At 38.9% G+C, this 20,439-nt stretch overlaps 1 protein-coding gene across 1 annotated transcript in view; it reads right to left on the bottom strand.

Annotated features, from left to right (window-relative positions):
- HS6ST3 (heparan sulfate 6-O-sulfotransferase 3) overlaps nucleotides 1-20,439 on the bottom strand; it is a gene marked incomplete at both ends in the record, with an annotated part of 650,046 nt that overhangs the window by 139,773 nt on the left and 489,834 nt on the right. The gene's annotated exons all lie outside the window — the stretch shown is intronic.

The following is a 20,439-nucleotide window of genomic DNA, read 5'->3' as shown; positions in this document are numbered from 1 at the left end:
AATATTGTTCTTGATGTTCTCAAATCTGGATTTAGCTTTAGATTCAGGAAGATCTAAATTTATAGAATTACATTTATACTTAAATTTTCAATTTATACCAGTGTGTGTGTATGTGTGTTGATCTTTTGTTTGCATTCTTGTCCAAGCACTGGCTTCCCAAAGATCAGGAGTGGAAACTGAACTCCTGCAGGAAAGGCATGCAAGTCTGAACTTCTCTCCATCTTACCTTGGAAGAAAGGCTGGGCACGGTGCAGCCAAAGCTGGAATAGATTACGCGGATGCTACATTTACTGTTATTTTGCACTAAGGTTAAACATGGTAAGCTGAATCCATGCATTTATATTTGCCTTCTCCTGAATCATGACTTTTTAAATTAAAAAAGAAAAAAAGGGCATAAATTCACAAGGATATTTCTCTTGAGAATGGAAGAGGAGAGAGAATCAAGTAAGAGACGTCAAGAAAAATGTGTAAAGCAGAGCTGAAATAGAAGTCTACAGTGCGTGGGGCTCGGGGAGGGATGGAGATGGGGGCTGGACCGAGAAGAAATGAGCCAGTGAGCACTTCTGAACCCAGGCTCAGAAAACTGGAAGCCATGTGCTTTCAAGGCTCTCCCCCATCTTGAAGAAGGACTGTTTACTTCTGCTGAGGTGAAATCAGAGTGTGAACTCAGGAACAGTGAGTCCACTTGAGGACCGTGGAAGACAGGCCGAATGGAGGGACTCAGAGAAAGTCTGCTCATGAGTGGTGAGAAGCCTGGGTCCTTTCCCCACTCGGCTCCCACAATGCTAGCAGCCTGGCTCAACCCCCTCAGGAGGACGTTAGAGGGTTTCTCTCTAAGAAAAAGGACCACCTATATGAAAAAAAAAAGAGAGAAATTGACACTTGGAAGTCACCCAGCCAAAAAAGCTGACACACTTGGGGATCATCTTATAAAATTTTATTCCCTCACTACTAAGTATGAGCAAATATCCAGACATTTGGAAAACATCTTCCCATGTGAAAGAGGGAGGTAAAAGCAGACCATTATTTTTAAAGCACTTGGAAGGAAAAGAGATGATACAAGACGTTTAAAAACAACAAATGAAAAAATTCTAAGGGATGAGAAAATATCGTGATCATGAAACAAGAACTGGATGCTATAAAGAGGAGGAACATGATACTAGATATTAAAATTTTAATATCAGACATGTAAAATATTAATAGGAGAATCAGAAGACACAAGTTGAAGAAATCTCTCAGGAACCGGAAGAAAAAGTTTAAGAAACAGAAAACACAAGAGAAAATATAAGTAACTCGGAGGATTCACCTAGAAGGACTTAGGAGTGTCAACAATTGAGAAGTAGGGATTCTTGAAAAAAATAGGTAGGATATAGGAGAAATACATTCAAAGAATCAATAAAGAAAATATTCCTGTAATAAAGGACATGAGTTTCTAGATGAAATTGCCCACAAAGTGCCTACAAAGCAAGATAATTGACAAAAACTAACACCAAAACTCATCAGAAGTGAATTCCTGTTGTTCAAATCACCCAGTCTGTGGTTCTTTGTTATGGCAACTCTAACAGACTAATACGCTTGGGAACTGCGTCATGTCACTTGTTCTATCAAGGGCATGAATCCAGGACACATCCTTGCAGCTAGGCAGAGATTCAGTTGAAGGGAATTGCCACTGTCAGTCATCTTGGGAAGAAGGTAAATCCTGGTGCAGGCAATGAGCAGCCCTTGAAACACATAAGGGAGAAGAGACTTCTTCTGATTTGAGTTCTAAAGGATTTGGGAGACGGGGGGAATGATGGCATTCGGGCCTGGACTCTTACGTTCTGAAAACACTTGCAGTATTCCTAGTAACAAAGTGAGCCACCTGCTGTCAATCCATGTGGAAGCAGAAAGGGAGTTGACCCAGTAGAAATTCTCAGATTTGGAGAGAGGGGGTCCCTTCTTTTCAAAGTTACAAGCTACTCTCTGGTGGTGTACTTTCATTTTCCCTAAGCATTCAGTAAACTGCTCCTGAAGTTCATAGCTGTTCTTGTTGCAAACAGATCTGCTCCCAGGGATAGTAGGCCGAGCCAAGGGACAGTCAAAGAGTGGTCGACCCCCAAGGAAGACAGCTGTACTCAGCAGAAAGCACTTATAAGATCTTTGGCTGCATAAACGACACAACATTTTCCATTTCTGTTAGCTGCGCTTTACCCACTTGGTACAACGGATTTTCAAGCGTCAGTGGATTATTCAAAGGCTTGAGAAAATATTTGATTACTTGAAACAAAAATCTGATTCAAATGTAGAAACAGAGCAGTTCAATATTTTACTTAATGAGCCAAATCTCTAAACCTCCTCCTTCTGTACCCATATATGCGACTTCTACCCAGCAACCACAGACAGCTCTCCCTAGATGGATCTAGGATCAATACTCCACTTGTGTACTGGATACCATTCCCTGTCTGGAAGTTCCTTTCTCTCTAGGATCACCATTTCTCTCACTTCTCTCTTCTACGGAATTATTTCCACTAGTATAGTCTTGTTGTAAGACCGCATTGCTTAAAAAAATGTACTCTTGATATCACAGTCCCCTCTGCTGTCACCCAGCTCTCTGTTCCCCTTTATATTAAACTCCCGGAAAAAGATGTCTATATTCACTCATTTGGCTTTTCATCCACCATTCTCTCTTGAATTTACCTCAAATAGACCTTGTCCCTATTACACCACTAAAAATGACTTTGCCAGGGTCAACAAGGACGTCTTTTTGCTCAACCTCTAGGCAGCATTAAACACAGCTGGCGGCTCCCATGTTTTTAAAGCGTTTTCTTTATTTGGTTTCCAGGACACCACATTCTCCCAATATTTTCCATTTCATCTCTGACCTCACTTCTTCTGAGTCTTCTTTGCTGGCTCATTCCCCTCTTTTCAGACCTCAAAATGCCAGAGTGCCCCAAGGGCTCAGTTCTTTCTATATTAACTTCACTTGCTACATTTACTCCTTAGTTGATCTCATACAATCCCATAGCTTTGGAAATAATCCCTAAAGTGATGGCTCTCAAATTTAAATCTCTAGCCTCAATTTGTCTTCCCAACCCCACAATGGCGTACTCTATGATATTTAAGGCTCAAATTTCTATCCCTCCTCTCAGCCCCACTCCACTCCCCTATCTTAAGTTACTGCAGCACCATTGGCTGAGTCAATAGAACGGCTGTGATGATAATTTCCTACTACTTTTGTCTTAAAACGAAAGGTCTTTATTATGTACTTCTCTTATTAGAGAATTTTTAATATTTTAAAAATAATATCACTTTCAGGGCAGGATCCAGAACAAAACAGTGATATGAATATCATTTTTTTAAGTGTTTTTAAAGTGACACTTAAAAAAGTTTTTAAACTTTTTTAAACTTTTTAAAGTGTTTTTAAAGTGACAAATTAAGTGTTTTTAAAGTGACACATTTTTTTAAGTCACAAAAGGTTACTTCTATCCAAGTAGAGCAAAGTTGGAGAGCGATCAAATCATGCATATCCTCTGGTTACCGACTCTTCAGAGACGGAATAAGAAGATACAGGCTTAAACTACCGAGACTAAGAGAGGCATGAGAGAGGGCTTTCTGGATGTGATCCCAGATGGGTCCTGGCTAGAAATGGGCCACTAGAAAAGGGAGACACGTTATCCCTCCAAGTCCCCATCTGGAGCTTTCTTGGCCTAGGCAAACTCAGTAGCCATACAGGGTTTACACCCAAGGAGGTTTTCACATATGTATGCCTCCAGCATAGCTTATTTTATTTTATTTTAATGTATAATGCCCTTCAAGTTTCCTTTGAAGTCTACTGCAAATAACAGGTTTTAGCACATCAGGTGATATATTGCTTCCTGAAGCATTTAAATTAATTTTCTATTACCAATGCAAATGTGTACCTTCCAATTTACCCACTGCACAATAAAACCTAATTTAAAGCAATTAATGTTCATTAATGGCCCCATCTGCATGCTTATCGCTTTATCCTTAAATACTTGAGACACGGTATCCGTATTTTATAGCTCACTTCTTATCAGCAAGAATTCTTATCCTCGAGGGTAAATGTAAGACTAATGTGCCAGTATCTCATATCTTTATAAGAAAACCACATTGCCTTTTTTTTTTCCCCTGGAAAAAGCTAGATGAACAAGGTAAATATGCATTATACCAAATGTAGCTAATAAAAAAAAAAAAAAAAGAGGGTTTGTAATGGTGTGCTTAGCTCCCTCCACTATGTTTTCTTTTTTTTCCCTAGAACTGGTGTGGCACAGCAGTACAGGAAGTGCTCTCCGGCCAGTCCTGACAGGATTTTGCCAGGAATGGGTGGAATGCAGCAGCAGCGCCATGAGGTTTTCCTGCCTCGCCCCCTTCAGTAGATCAATGCCTTGTAGGGAAAGGGCAGGTAGGGGGATCTTCTGACATCACAGGGCATTCTGAGCATGCGCGTTAGCAGCAGCCAGGTCTTGCTTTACCGCTTGTTAGTTGCTTTAGTTGTGTAACTGGAGGACACTAGCTAAACTCTCTGAACATCTGTTTTCTCAGCCTGACTGATCAGGTTTTTCTCAGGACTGAATAAGAGAGTATGCTAAAAGATAAAATCATATCGTGATTAAGAGGGTAGTCTCCACTGGTCCAGACTTCCTGAGTTCAGCTACCGGCTTTACCTCTCTCCTGCCTCGGTTTTCTCATCTACAAAATGGGCAACATAACAGTATCTATCTTAAAGGGTTCCTGTAAAAATTAAGATGAGTTAATACCTATAAATAGCTTAAAACAGAGCTTGGCAAATAGTAAAGTCTTGGTGAACATTGGGAAAAAACAAAAACTGTAGATACTTTGGAAACCACAGCTATTTTTATTAAAGGCTTTTCCCTAAAGTCACAGTCTGTGGTGCTAAAATGTGACTTCTGGGCTTAGAGACAAGAATCCTGGCACAAGGAAACATGCAGGTGGCTGGTCTCACACCCCACCCCGTCTTAGAGGAAGGCAGAGTAAGTACCTCTTCTGTGACACTATTATGTCTTAAAGTCCTGACAGCCAATTGCATATGTAATTCTTGAAAGAGAGAGAGAAGGCAAAAACAGAAAAAAAGTTAAAAGTAAATAATATGTTTACACCATTGTAAGAAAAAAAGCAGATGAGTTCGGATGGGATTATTTTTTAATCCTGTTGCTTAACCAAGATAACCCATCTGATTTCTCTACTCCTAAAAAAAAAAAAAGAAAGAAAAGTTAATAAACGTTTCCACACATGTGATTTCAATGCAGTTTACATTTACGAGTCATTATCATTTTGGTGGAAGGCAAAAAAATGATGTTCAGCTTCTACTGGAGGGGCAGATGGAGATGGAGTTTAGGAAGTTGACACACTAGCTGACAGAGATGAGTAAAATTTACGTTCCAACCCACCTAATGGCAAGCAATTATCTCTGAACTAGGATAACAAATGTGCTTTTTTATCCTCAAAAAGTTGACATGCATTATAGAAATTTCCAGAAGGCATATTTTCTGTAAAGAGTCAACTGCTTCTGTATTCAGCATTCAGTACAAGAGTTTAATTGGATGCTGACCCTTTCAGAAGATTTTATGACAAGTTAAAGTTAGATATTAAGAGAATAGAAAAATCTACCTGAAGTTGTCTGCTACTTTCTATTATCTATTCCTCTGTTTAAATATTGCCTTACAAATGTACTTTTACTTCATATTCAATACGATTGACAGATTTTGCCTTTACCAAAATACAAATTGCTTTATGCACAACTATTTTATGAGTATCATAAATAAAAGTGGGAATTCGGTGTTTATCGTGGTTTAAAAGACCATCTTAGCATGAGAAAGACATTTTTGATTCCATGATTAGTTGACATCCTACATAACAAAAAACTTGGCAAATACAGTGGTGTAAGTTATCATAGGTGACATTATAGAATTAAAATGTATTGATATAAACGTTAAGACAATTTAAATGTCTTATAGTGTGAATTTTGACTCCTAAGTTTATTCTACATAAAAAAGCAACCAAAGTAGATGCAGTGTCCTATCTACAAATTACATACCTTGAAACAGGATGAAATGACTTTCATTTACTTATTTTCATGAAGGCATAAAATATAGCTACTACATGATGAAAAGTAAAATTTTGAAAATTAAGTTACACAGAAAGACCAGAAATATGCATCCACAGACTGTGAGAAATGGAAATGACCATAGTTATTATCTAGTTCAAATCCCTTATATTAGAAATAAGGAAGCTGAAGCTAAAAATATTGCCGTAACATTATAACTGTGGTGATGGTAAAGAAAAAATGAAAATATCTTCAGCCCTTTGAAAATTAACCATAGCTCTATTTTAACAGTATTAAAATCTTAATGTAGCAAATATACTGGAAAGAAAGGCATACCAGAAAAAAAAATCAGCATGAATGTGATCTAGTCCAATGAATTGATGATAGTCCTGTCAGATCAAAGGAAAGTGTGAAAGAAAGGAATAGGAAGAAAAGAAATAACAGTGAGTACCTGCTCTATAACAATATCACATTAACATAACTTATTCAAAAGACTGAGTTTAAAATGTCTTAACACTTACTAGTCAGTGTCCTTGAGTGATTCAAGCCCTATCAATCTCTGATCCCACATTTCAAAGCGAAGGAAATAATACCTAGAACGATGTGAGGACTACATAAGAGATGTCTGTTAAGCATTAAATTATCCATGCAGAATAGAAAGACCATCCTGTACTCTTGGATTCTCAAAATGGTTCTATCACTTAATGCTCATAACCATACCATGGCATAAAGTTAGTGGCAGAACTGGGATTCAAATCAGGCCTGTCTAGTCCCAAAGCCAAGCAATACTCATGTATTTGGCCTCAAGATATCTGTACATTTCTCTGCTGGGAATTCTTTCTCCACTCCCCTCTCCTAAATCTTCAACTGCCTGTTAAATCCTATTCATCCTTTACAATTCATTTTAAATATAACTTTTTCAGTAAACTTTGCCTGGAGCTTCTATTACATGTTCTCTTAGTATTCTCTCATTTTCCCTTGGTTGTATTAATTAATAATTAAAGTTGTTAATTCATCTTCCAATTATTTTTAACTACTGTTTCTCTACTAGACCGTCAGCTCAAGCAGGGGCCATTTCTTTCTCTCCGATCATCATGTCTCCCATCCCTAGGAGGGTACCTGACACAATGCAGGCATTCAATAAAAATTTGTTGGATACATCAATTAATGATAAGTGAAGACTGAAAAAGAGTTTTGGGTTGGCAAATAGTTTTGTTTGGTTTTATTTATGGCCGTGCTTCACGGCTTGCAGAATCTCAGTTCCCTGATCAGGGACTGAACCCAGGCCACAGCGATGAAAGCCCGGAATCCTAACCACTAGGCCGCCAGAGATCTCCCTGGTTTTATTTGTTAATGACAGAATGTTAATAAGATCCCTGAGGATTTCAAAGAACTTGATCCAGGGCACGGAAGCAAGAGCTGCCCGAGAAAAGGAGGAGGAACAGTTCTGACACTGTGATAGGAAAGACAACTGTAAGATCATTGTAGATGCAGAAATATTTTCAAAGGAGATCCCTTCATAGACATTCTACTCGGTAGAGGGTGGTATTTACATGTGAGAATGAGTGACTGAAAGGAGATGGGGTTCTGAAGAGCTTAGTGAAGAGAATGGAAGAAGGTGATAAATGAGAGTCCAGAGCTGCCAGAAAGCATCAAGCATCAGCCAAAGTTAGATTATGAAGGCTTAGCCTTGCCAATCTACGCGGACTCGGGTGGCATTTCCTGCTGCATGGCTCAGCAACTAGGGTCCTGAAGACAGATGGTTAGACTCAGTGTAAAGATGATGATGATGGTGATGACAACATTGATTCACTGTTAACTCCGTCAAGCACTGTGTAAAGCAGTTTCTATGAATTGCTTCATTTCTTACACACACAAAGAATGCTGTGTATATCCATTTGTTTACAAGTGAGAATGCTGAGACTTCTTTTTTACACAGTTTTATTAAGGTATTTTTACATGCTATAAAATTCACCCATTGCATATGGAGAATTAAATGATTTTTTATACATTTACACAGCTGGCAATTATCACCACAAGGCAGTTTTAGACCATTTCCATAACTCCAAAAAATTCCCTTGAGCCTGTCTGCACTCAATCCTGCTTTAACCCCCAAACACAGGCAACCACTGATGCACTATCTGTCTCAATAAATTTGCCTTTTCTGGACATCTTATATAAACGGAATCAAAGAATACAGAGAGTTGTTTTTTTGTGTGGCTTCTTTCACTTAGGATAATGATTTTGTGGTTCATTCATGCTGTAGTATGTACTGGTATTTTGTTCCTTTTTTATTGCTGAAGAGCAATTATATGGCTACACCCCATTTTGAAATTCACAGGCTTTTTAATTGTTTCCAGTTTTGGACCATTATGAGTAATACTGCTGTGAACATTCACTTACAATTCTTTGTGTGAACATATATTTTTACTTCTCTTGTGTAGATTCCCAGGAGTGGAATTTGGAATTACAACGCTGTGTGATAAGGTTACATAAGTTTTTAGGAAACTGTGAAAATGTTGTTCAAAGTAGATGTACCGTTGTGTATCCCCACCAGAAAGGCATGTGTCAAATGTGCTTTCTGTGTCTATTGAGATGGTCACGTGGTTTCTGCTGTTGATTCTATTTATGTGGTTATTACATTGGTTGATATTCAGATGTAAAACCAACTTTGCATTCCTACGATAAATCCCACATGCTCATGGTACATAATCCTTTTTATATGCTGCTGAATTTGTTTTGTTAATATTTGTTAAGGAGTTTGCATGTATCTTTTTTTTTTTTTTTTTTTTTTTTTTGCGGTACGCGGGTCTCTCACTGTTGTGGCCTCTCCCGTTGCGGAGCACAAGCTCCGGACGCGCAGGCTCAGCGGCCATGGCTCACGGGCCCAGCCGCTCCGGGGCATGTGGGATCCTCCCGGACCGGGGCAAGAACCCGTGTCCCCTGCATCGGCAGGCGGACTCTCAACCACTGCGCCACCAGGGAAGCCCAGTGTGCATCTAACTTTACAAGGGATGTTGGTCTGTCGTTTTCTTGTGATGTTTTTGTACGGCTTTGGTATCAGGGTAATTCTGGCCCCCCCCAAAAAATGAGAAGTGTTCCCTCTTCATCCATTTTCTCAGTTTATAAAAACTGATATTTCTTCTTTAAATATTTGATAGAATGCACTAATTAAGACATGAGAGAACATGGGCTTTTGTTTGTGGGAAGATTTTAAATTACTAATTAGATTTCTTGTTCTGGTCTCAAGATTTTCTATTTCTTCTTGAGTCCATTTTGGTAATTTGTAAACACAATTTTCTGCTCTAATCGTTATTATTTCCTTCCTTCTGATTACTTTGGATTTGGTTTGCTCTTTTCTAGTTTTTTAAAGGTGAAACCTTAGGTTATTGGGATTGGAAACTCTTTTTTGGTGTCATAAGCATTTAGAGTTATAAATTTCCCTCTATGCATTGCTTTAGTTGCATTCCATAATTTTCATCTGTTTTTTTTTTAGTTTTCATTCAGCTCAGAACAACTTTTGATCCCCTTTTGGTTTCTTCTTTGACCCATGGGTTATTTAGAAGTGTATTTGTACCCAAATATTCGGCACAGATTCCCTTCTATTGTGGATCTCCAATTTAATTTTTTTGTGGTCAGAAAACAACAATTGCATGATTTTAGTTTTTAAAAAATGTACTGAGAATTATTGCAGAGCTCATCCTATAGTCTATTCTGAAGAATATTTCATTCTAAAAATGTGTATTCTGCAGTCCTTGAGTGAAATGTGCAATAATGTCAATTAAGTAACATTGGTTGATAATGTTGTTCAGTCTTTTATACCCTTGCTGATTTTCTGTTGAGTTACTTGTTGTATCAATTATTGAAGTGGAGTGTTGAAATCCCCAACTATTACTTCTTTAATTGTCTATTTCTCCTTTCAATTCTGTTAGTTTCTGCTTCAAGCATTTGGGTTTCTGTTATAAGGTGCATATACATTTATAATTGTTATATCTTTCTAATGTACTGACCCTTTTAACATTATGAAATATCTCCCTTTGTTTCTAATAATATTAATATATGAAGGTTTATTTTGCTTTATATTAATATAACTACTCCAGATCCATTATTGTTACTGTTTCATGGTATATCTTTTTCCAGCCTTTACTTTAAAGCTATTTGTGTTTTTGCATCTAAGTTGCATCTCTTCTAGACAGCATATAGACATCACAAAATGCCAAAGAAAACTTGATTTATTTCTCCTTAATTAGCACCTTAGGGGTTTAAATTACGAAGCTAATAAAGACACCATCTACCCTAACCGAGCAATTGTAAGACTAGGTAATGAGATACAGAAATTTCAACACTGTATTCTTAGGAAAGTTTGCATACATTTTCTTTTAGGTAACGCTGAAATTTGGAATTAAATGTTTAACTCTTCTGGGAGACCAGAGATGGATGATTTTGAGTTTCTAGTCACTTTTTGTCTTCTTTCACTGTGGTTTTGATGACTTCAGATACCCTATTAGTTCTAAGGATACAAGGAAAACTTAAAAACATTTCACTATTTATACTAATATTCCTTCACTGAAATTGAAGGAGAATGCAACTTTTTCTTATTGCTTACAATATTATCAACCAGGTAAGTGACTGATGGCAATAGAGCAGGTCTTTCACTTTTATCCTTAACAATTTCATGACTCTTCATAACCTGCCAGTTATGACTCATTGCTTCTTTACAGCCAACATCACATGTAGATACTTTGTCTTCTTGCTCCCAGTAACACACACTCTTCTCCCAAAGTCTGTGCTTTCAAAATACACGTAATAATATATTGTATTCTCTGTGAATCCAATTGCATCCAATTTCTATCATTCAAGTTTTGGAAAATAACACTGTTTCCATGTCACTTGGGTTATTATTTCCATGGGCTGACATACAACAGCAGGACACTGAGTTGACTATCATGTCCCAGGGCTGGGACTAGCACACTGAATAAATCCATTTTTCTCTGAACCTCAGGAGGGTGGGACTGAGAGCTGTCCAATGAGCTGAGTGTGAGGAGAAATATCTTGGAATGAGCAGAGGCAGACACATCTCTGTTGAGCTCCACCTTGTGCAAGCTGAAGATGTCAAGGTCATCACGTCTCCTACAGACCATTCTAGAATGTCTAAGAGGACCATCCTTCTGCAGTGTCATTGCTGAAATTGCTAGTGTCCAAGCAATGCATAATTATTATTATTATTATTTTTTTTTTGCGGTACGCGGGCCTGTCACTGTCGTGGCCTCTCCCATTGCGGAGCACAGGCTCCGGATGCGCAGGCTCAGCGGCCATGGCTCACGGGCCCAGCCGCTCCGCGGCATGTGGGATCCTCCCAGACCGGGGCACGAACCCGTGTCCCCTGCATCGGCAGGTGAACTCTCAACCACTGCGCCACCTGGGAAACCCAACACATAATTATTTGACTCCGACCATCCTAAATGTATGGACTGTTTTATTCTCATCATTTTCCTAGGTCTTTGAATTTATGTCTGAGACACCTTCATTCGTTTTTGCAGTCTAGGCTGCCAAGTCTACCTACCATGCCTCATCAGGTGGATGAAAAGGAGCACAAAGTTCCTCTTGAAACTTCAAAATCATTTATTTGATTAACCCAACAATTACAGATTTAGGAGGGCTCCAATTCTGGAGATAGGGCAAGTACTTAATACTTAAAAGGTTACAATTTAAAGTTCCTGAAGACTGGAGATCTCTCCTGAATTAGAGGCTTGTCCCAGATAAGGTCTGTTTTCTAATGAACAGGCTAAAATGATTTTATGTCTGTCAACTAAGCTAACATGATTTTGTTTGTCGAACATTTATTATTTATCAATAACAAAAACGTTTTTATAACAATTTACATTTTTGAAAGCACTTCCATGTCCATTAATAGGCTTTATTCTTATAATAATTCTGGAGGTAAGTGTTATTATACCCAAATTACAGCTGAGACCTAGTCTGCACAGTTAATAAGGGGCAGAATCTTGATTGGAATTCAGTTCTTCTGATGCTGTATTAATATACTTCACACTATACAACAGAGGTTCTCTTCATTAAAAATTTAATTCCCTTGCTGCACTTGTATGGAACAAGGGTACATAATGGTTCAGTACATGTAAGAAAAAAAATTTAATAATTGAGTTCAAAAGCCATAAGGGATTAAGTAAATTTCAGTGCATCTATAAATTAAATCCTGTCCATTGAAAGGTACTGTGTTGAATATCATTATCATGAGAATATAACCATAATATACAAGCAGAAAAAATTTACAAAAGACTGTGTGTAAACAGAATAGATAGTCCAGAAACAGACGCACACATAGAGTAAACTGCCTTATGACAAAGATGCCAAATATTCAGGAGGAAAAGAATTTATTTTCAATAAATGGTTATGGAGCAACTGGATATCTCTATGAGAAAAAAAAAAGAACTTTCTGTCAGTATTTCACATCATACTTAAAAATTAACATGAAATGGACCTTGAACCTAAGTATGAAAGAAAAAACTCACAAAATTTCTAGAAGAAAACAAAGAATATTTTCATACTTTAGGGTTGTAAATTATTTCTTAATTAGTACAAAAATTAATATACATCAAAGAAAAAATGAGAAATTGTATTGCATTAAATTTAAGGACTAATTTCTCAAAAGACACCAGGAAGAGAATGAAGAAAATAATCCAAGAATGAGAGGAGAGTTATACAGTTGGTCCTTGGTATCCACAGGGGATCTGTACCAGGACCCTCCGCAGATATCAGAGTCGGCAGATGCTCAAGTCCGTTAAACAGCCAAAGAACAGTCAGCGCTCCGTATCTCATGGATGTGGAGGGCCAACTCTAATACATCTATCCAACAAAAAAGCTTATACATAGTATATCTCAGAAATCCCTTCACACTAATAAGGAAAAGACAAACAAACCAATTTCTAAAACTGAACAAAAGATTTAAACAGGCACATTCAATAGAATCGTCAGTGTAATGCAAATTAAAATAACTATGCAATACCACTACATCCTCTTTAGAATAGCTAAACCCAAAAGACTGATAATACCACTTGTTGTCAAGAATGTGGAATAACTGGAACATTCATATCTTGCTGAAGGAAAACTAAACTGGTACAACAACTTCAGAAAACTGTTGCCATTATCTACTAAAGCAACATATACCTTTACCCTATGATCCAACGATCACACCCCTAGGCATACACCCAAGAGAAACAAGTGCATGTATCTATCAAAAGACATATGCAAGAATATCCACAGAAGCCTTATTCATAATGGCCAGAAACTGGAAACAACCCAAATAATATCAATAGAAGAAGAGATAAGTAAATCGTGGTATGGAATAGAACAGTAGACAGGATTACAATTTAACAAGTTAATGATGGATGAAATAATAAGCATAAATCTCACAGACATTTTGTTGAGGAGCCAGATGCCAAAAAAGGTTCATACGGTCTGATTCCATTTATATGAACAGGAGGAACAGGCATACTGTTGATAATGTTGATATGGATGTGGGTGACAGTTATATGTAACTACACGCTTCAGCTTCAATGTACCTCCTTATGGCCAGTGCCTCTTAATTTTTATTCTGTAAAAGTCTGACTTCAGCTACTAGCTAAGGTGTGCTGTTTTTCCTTCCCAACTGCTTTGATGGTAATTTTGAACAGAACTTTCCCATCTTCCTCCCTTCACTTCTTTTTTTCACATCTACAGACAGGTAAGAGTCTAAAAGATTACACTGAATACTTTTGGTGTTGGCGTGACCATTGCCAGGCGGCTTCTTCATGAAAGCTCTTTCTGCAAAAGTCACCAATAGTATCTTTAAACCTCCAGCACTCACAGCAAAGCACTTTTCAAACTTCTAAGACATTTCTTTTGAAATAATGATAACAGGATACATCTGGGCACACTGTTCCTGTATTAACATCTTAAAAGTGAGAGTTCTAGATAATGTCTTTTTCTTTTTCTTTTTAACATAATCCTTATTATGTTTGTAACTTTGCTTTGCAATAACTAAAAATAAGGGAAGAACATGTATTTTTGTTTGTGCTGAATAAACATTAGAGCTGGTTGGAGCCTACTTTTCTTCTTTTCTTGGCCACACTAATGCAATTAGTGTGGCCACTTGAGGTATGTCTCAAAAAAACACAGAGACACATGCATTTTTCTCTCCCGCTCTGTCTCTCTCTCACACTCACTCACACACACACACACACACACACACACACACACACACACACACACACACACACTTGAAGGAAGTCAGAATAATCCATTTTGCCATGAAACAGCTAGGTTTGGACAACTGGCACCCAGCGGAAAGGCATCCCAAATGTGGCTTTAAAGCAACCATGAGACTGTTTTAGGCATAATATACACAGAACCAATCTGTTTGCTCTGAAATTTAAGGTTTAGAACTCACATAAAGCTTGAAGCACAGACATCAGTCCTAGTTTCTCAGTACCTCCAGTTTGTGGGAGAATCTAACCAGGATTTGTGATTGAAATAAAATGACATTTCCCTTAATAAAGGAAAGGGTATGTGACATAATTGGGATACTGTAAAACATCCTGAGAAATCATGGATGGAAAGCACTATTGGGGAATAAATCACTAATTGCATTAGTGTTCTGCTCTGCTCAACTTAGCATATAACTTTAAACTACACCTGGCATCTAGGTCCATGACCGTAATTGACTTTCCTTGCATTTAAAAAATATTCACATGAATTATTTTTAACAATGCTTTTTTCAGAGGTTCAAAGATAATCTTCATAATTCCCTTAGTTTATGAATAAAGACACAGAAATATTAATAAACTATGCTCAGCCCACTCCTTTGTTCTTGAGATGCAGGATCTCCTCTCAGAAGATGTAGAGAGACCTGAGCAGCCCAACAGAAGGTTGACAAGTACACAAGGTTAGGAGACACATCTCTACTCTTTATCACACTGTGGTCTGACTGTCTCGCCGTTTTTCCCCAGCCATCCCCACCCAACTTCCAGGGACAAAATGCACATCTGGTCAGTATGGAAGGAGCATGAGCTGTGGGTTTTGGGTATAGTTTCATTTTACCCTTTATCACCAATGTCCGGCTTTCCACAGCACTAGCTGTAGTAATATTCTTCAGCAAACAATCAGAATTTTCTTCCTGGAGAAGGCTCATCACAGGTATACCAGAGGGTCTTTGAACAATCTTGTAAATGAAAGGAGTAGTTCTTTTATACAGGCTTCCAATAAGACTGACTATTTGGGCATAGATACGAATGAAAAAACCTAAGCAAAAATCAGCTGTCCTCCCATTAACAGCTCCTTCACAAGTTTTGAGTAAGAATTCAAAATGATGATGTCTTCTATGGCATTCATCCTCCTGGAGATGAGCCATAATCGTGTGCATTCCAAGTACTTTGGTATTCCCCGTTGAACTTGACTTTGAAGCACCTTTTCCAACACATGTGAAATGTCCCCTGATTTAGCCTCCTTAAGAAAAGTTTACCACCCACCTACTATCGGGGGGTGGGGGGGGTCACAGTTTCTCAAGTCCCTGCCATTATAAGTGAGTTAGATTGAGGAATTCAGTTGCACTGAAAAGCATGAAGTAAAGAACTAAGATGGTCATTTTGCTCTCCCCTGACAGATATTGGCAGAGAGAAAATATAAACGTTAACAATGTCCTAAGGGCTCAGGTGATCTTTTCCCTCCACTGATACACACCTCAAAAAATAACAAAAATTGCTAGTAAGCCGGCCAAGACAGCCAAGAAGTTCCCTGAACTCCTGACGGGGAAAAATTGGTACTGACCTTGTCAAATTGAATAACCACTTCAAACAGGTTAACTCTAGTTTTTTTTCTAATAACGATAGCTTTCAGAATAGGCACATCTAGGATGTGTAAAAGATAAAGATGAGATGTCTGTTCTTACACTAATGATTAAAAATAAACCATAGAGAGTCTGGTTCACTACAGACTTCATTAGCTTCCATTAGGATGTTTATTTTTTGCAGGTGGTACTTCTAAAAACAAAAATTTCAAAAGATTTTATACATTGCCTACTATCCAACCTCTGTTTCTTTGGGAGGGAGTGGAAGACAAGAATCAAATCCACAGTGAACAGACAATTGTGTTTTCTAATCCTCTTGGTTCAAGACCAGTATGAATAAAAATGTGAAGCTCCCCTGCCTTTGCATTCACCTCAGAAAAGATTTTAGCAAACACAAGACACCAAATAGCACTGGCATTAAAAAAACTGTTTAAAGCATTTCTATTTTCTTGCAGAGCAAACAGTCAGCCATCAGAGTTTGGTCATCAATTCATTGACAACTACTATGATGTAACTGGAATTTTGGAGCACCATAAGAAAATCCTCCCCATTTCCTTTATCAGTGCTGCATTTTTTAATGGCATTTCTAAAAAACAGGCAAATAGGAGGATGAAGATAGCCCAGCAACGCCTTTTTACATTTACAGTTTTAGAGTAATTATGAGCGCTATTGCTGACGGCAGCAATATTTTCAGAACCCGTATCCCCACAAAGTTCCTCAAAGACTGGATGCATAATTCGCATCCAAAGTTACTAAGTATCTGTTTGACTGCATTTAGTCTTCCCTTCAAAGAAACACAGAAAACAATTTGCTCTAAGGCACTGTACAGTCAAGAACAAACAGGTGAGATGCTTTCAAATCTTAAGGCTGTACACCAACAATTCAATACAAAGTGACGATGGTTACTTTCATCATCAGCTCCTTTTACTGTGTGTACCAAGTACATCGAAGCAGAGTCACACCTTAAAAATAAAGAGTGAGAAAGCAACAAACAGACAAACAGAAGGGGGAAGGAAAGGAGGGAAGGGAGGGAGAGAAAAGGGTAGACAAGAGATGGAATAGAACGGGAAAGGCAAGGAAGCAAAAAGTGTGTTTGAGCATCTCTTCCATAGGTACTCAAACCATAGATGGAGACTTGATGACGTGAAGACTGATTGGCAGGGAGTGAATTATCTGTGTTTGAAAGAGGGGGATTTGATTCAGACTCAGAGAAGTGGGTTTCTCACACAGAAGAGCATCCGGTATGCCCCAGCCCTACCTTTCCCAACACTCCAGAAGGTCTAATCTCTTCCTGGAGAGACAGCTGCTCCCAAGATGAAAAGACAGTAACGAATAAGGGGGCTGACCCAAGAGGCACAGTGACCTCCCCATTGGGGAGGTCAATGGGACACTCTCACAGCTCACAGCATGTTTCCTGCGCCAAGAGGAGTCCAAGGGGCCTGTGCCGACATGTGTCACTGCTTTCACACACGTGGCCCATGTCTTGCACTCGATGGCCATGACACCGTCTTGCCTGTACTTCCTGCTAGTTAACGAGAGAGCTTCCTCGATACGTTTAGCCCAAGGGAAGGTGATGGTATGAAGCTTCTGTTATTGGATTGCATACCAAATTTTATATATATATATTGGACTGCATACCAAATATATAATTTTATCCATTTTATATAATTATATACATACAGTATATACACACACATGCAAATATGCATGTATATATCTATTATATATATACATCAGTTATATACATACAAATGTGTTTACATATATATAAATATAGATATATAGAGAGAGAGACTATAATATATGACTGCATTATATATACTAGTAGAATTTAATTATATATATGAAATTAAATATATATATGTATTCCTGAGACTATACACCAGGTATTAAGCTTCTACATATCTGATGTGTGTCATGACAGTAATATATGGAGCCAAATATGTATGCATTCTGGGCTTCCCTGGTGGCGCAGTGGTTGAGAGTCCGCCTGCCGATGCAGGGGACACGGGTTCGTGCCCCGGTCCGGGAAGATCCCACATGCCGTGGAGCAGCTGGACCCGTGAGCCATGGCCGCTGAGCCTGCGCGTCCGGAGCCTGAGCTCCGTAACGGGAGAGGCCACAACAGTGAGAGGCCCGCGTACCGTAAAAAAAAAAAAAAAAAATGTATGCATTCATTCATTCCACAAAAATTTACTAAAGACTTTGTTATGAACAAAGAATCGGACCACATGCTGCTGGGGAAAGAGAGCCAAGGAGAATCTGGTTTCCATAGTCCAAATGAGTTCCAAGCTGCATAAAGGAAAAGACACATAGACAACTCATTGCATACCGAACAGTATGAAGCAAGTGCCCTAGCAGAGAGAAAACCAGATGCTGAGAAGACCTGAAGGAAGGAGGGCTTATTATTATATGGTCTGAGGGTAGAAGGAGACGAGGAACTGTTTCTTGAAGGAGATGCCTTTTAGCTAATGTTAATAGCTGGAGAAGGTGTAAGGATTCTGCAAGCCATTAGAGAAATGTGAGCCAGGCCCGCCAGAAGGGAGGAATAACACGCTGAGGAATCACAGGGAGGTTCACCCACCTGGAGAGGAGGGTGCAGCAAGGAAGCCATGCCAGGGACAGCAAGAGGGACAAGGTGGCCTATGAGGTGGACACTGTGCGGAGTCTAGGTCAGAAGACGGGCAATTACTAATTCAGTCTGAGATGATAATGGGGAAGACAGGGCATTTTAACTAAGTATTGAAAGATAAATATGACTTCTACAGTCAGAAGTGGGATGAAGGGGCTTCCCTGGTGGCGCAGTGCTTAAGAATCCAGCTGCCAATGCAGGGGACATGGGTTAGATCCCTGGTCCAGGAAGATCCCACATGCTGCAGAGCAACTAAGCCCGTGTGCCACGACTACTGAGTCCACGTGCCACAACTACTGAAGCCCGCGTGCCTAGAGCCCGTGCTCTGCAACAAGCGAAACCACCACAATGAGAAGCCCACACACCGCAACGAAGAGTAGCGCCCGCTCGCTGCAACTAGAGAAAGCCCGCGCAGCAACAAAGATCCAACGCAGCCAAAAACAAACAAACAAATAAATAAAAGAAGTGGGATGGAAAAGAACACTCCAGAAAAACAAGATGGCGTTAGGAAAGGACTGGGGATAAGAACATATAATGTGGACTTAGGGAATGGTGAACGTACACTTAGGATAAAACACTTTTGTTCATTCCTGACACATGCTAGGAGTTCAATAAATATGTGTTGAATGAATAAATAAATGATTGATCATAGGGAACTAAGGGAGAAAGAGGTTTCAAAATATGGGCTGGAGTTGAACCTTGAATTCCAGACTAAAATGTTGGGACTTAATCCAGTCGCCAATGGGAGGCGCTCAAGGAATTTCAAAGGAAAGAGTGACAGGGTCAGTACTGTGAGTCCAGAACCGAGATAAAGGATGGACTAGAGAGCGGGTAGCAGAGAGAACTGCCTGTCCCTGTATCGCAGACTCAAGATAACAGGGATTTAGGTAATGGTAGGAATTGAACGGATAGAGAGAGAATGAATTTAAGACACATCAGAAAGGTGGAGCTATCTACCGCTATTACATAGCTTTCTCAGACGTACCCACTCACAACAGCACGGCTTTGCAGGCCAATATATACACACCACAAGCCCTTCAGGCTTATTTTGGCCATGGTTTGGGCCTTTACAGTTTGCTTCCCCTCCAGCATCATTCTTGTATTTCAGTCTTCTGCCCCATTAGTTCAATTGCCTGTTTCCACACAAGCATCCACATCGCTCTTGGACTTATAGTAAGTTCTACTGCCCTGATTTGCGATTCAGCGTTCATTCTTGTACCTGTTTTGTTCCTGGTTGTTTCAGGTATTCCTCACCCCAGCCTCAGCCTTTGGAGCAAACCCCTAACGGTGACCCACTTGTTCAGAACGTTAAAATAAAAGGTTCCTTAAAATAAAATGTCATCAGGATATCTAAATACTCCAACACATATACCATTGGACTTTCCAAATGGTCAATGTGGTTTCCAAGATGTGCTCAAAAACATTTTTTTTAAGGTCATTTGACATTTGGTACAAGGCATTGCACCAACAGCCAATAGGCCTATTACACTGGTTAATACTAAGAAAAGGCACTAGAAAAAAGGTGGTACCGAGATACTTTATTTTTTGTGTGTGTGCAATCAACTTCATTAAAGAAGAACAGAATCAAAAGATGATGGCTAATTCTTAATTATTTAGAAACAAATCATGCTATAGATAACTAGACATATGTTATAACAATCAGACATGATACGACTTTTTTAAAGCTTTATTTAGCTTTGAGGTACAGCATATGTATGCTAATCCCATTTCTAAAAATTTTCAGGACAATCTCACTATCCTCATAAATGTGTTTGTAATTGTCAAGCCATGTACTCTAATTTTTTTCATCTGAAAAACATGAACACTGTTAGCAGATTTGCTTTGGGCGAAACTAAATTTAGATTCCAGCCCCAGTGTCTGCCGGAGGGTGGAGAGCAGCTT

The sequence above is a fragment of the Leucopleurus acutus genome (assembly GCF_964270905.1).
Source record: "Leucopleurus acutus genome assembly, chromosome: 18".
Lineage (NCBI taxonomy): Eukaryota > Metazoa > Chordata > Mammalia > Artiodactyla > Delphinidae > Leucopleurus > Leucopleurus acutus.
Note: the sequence above shows the minus strand (reverse complement) of the source record. Positions and strands in the feature narration are given on the sequence as shown.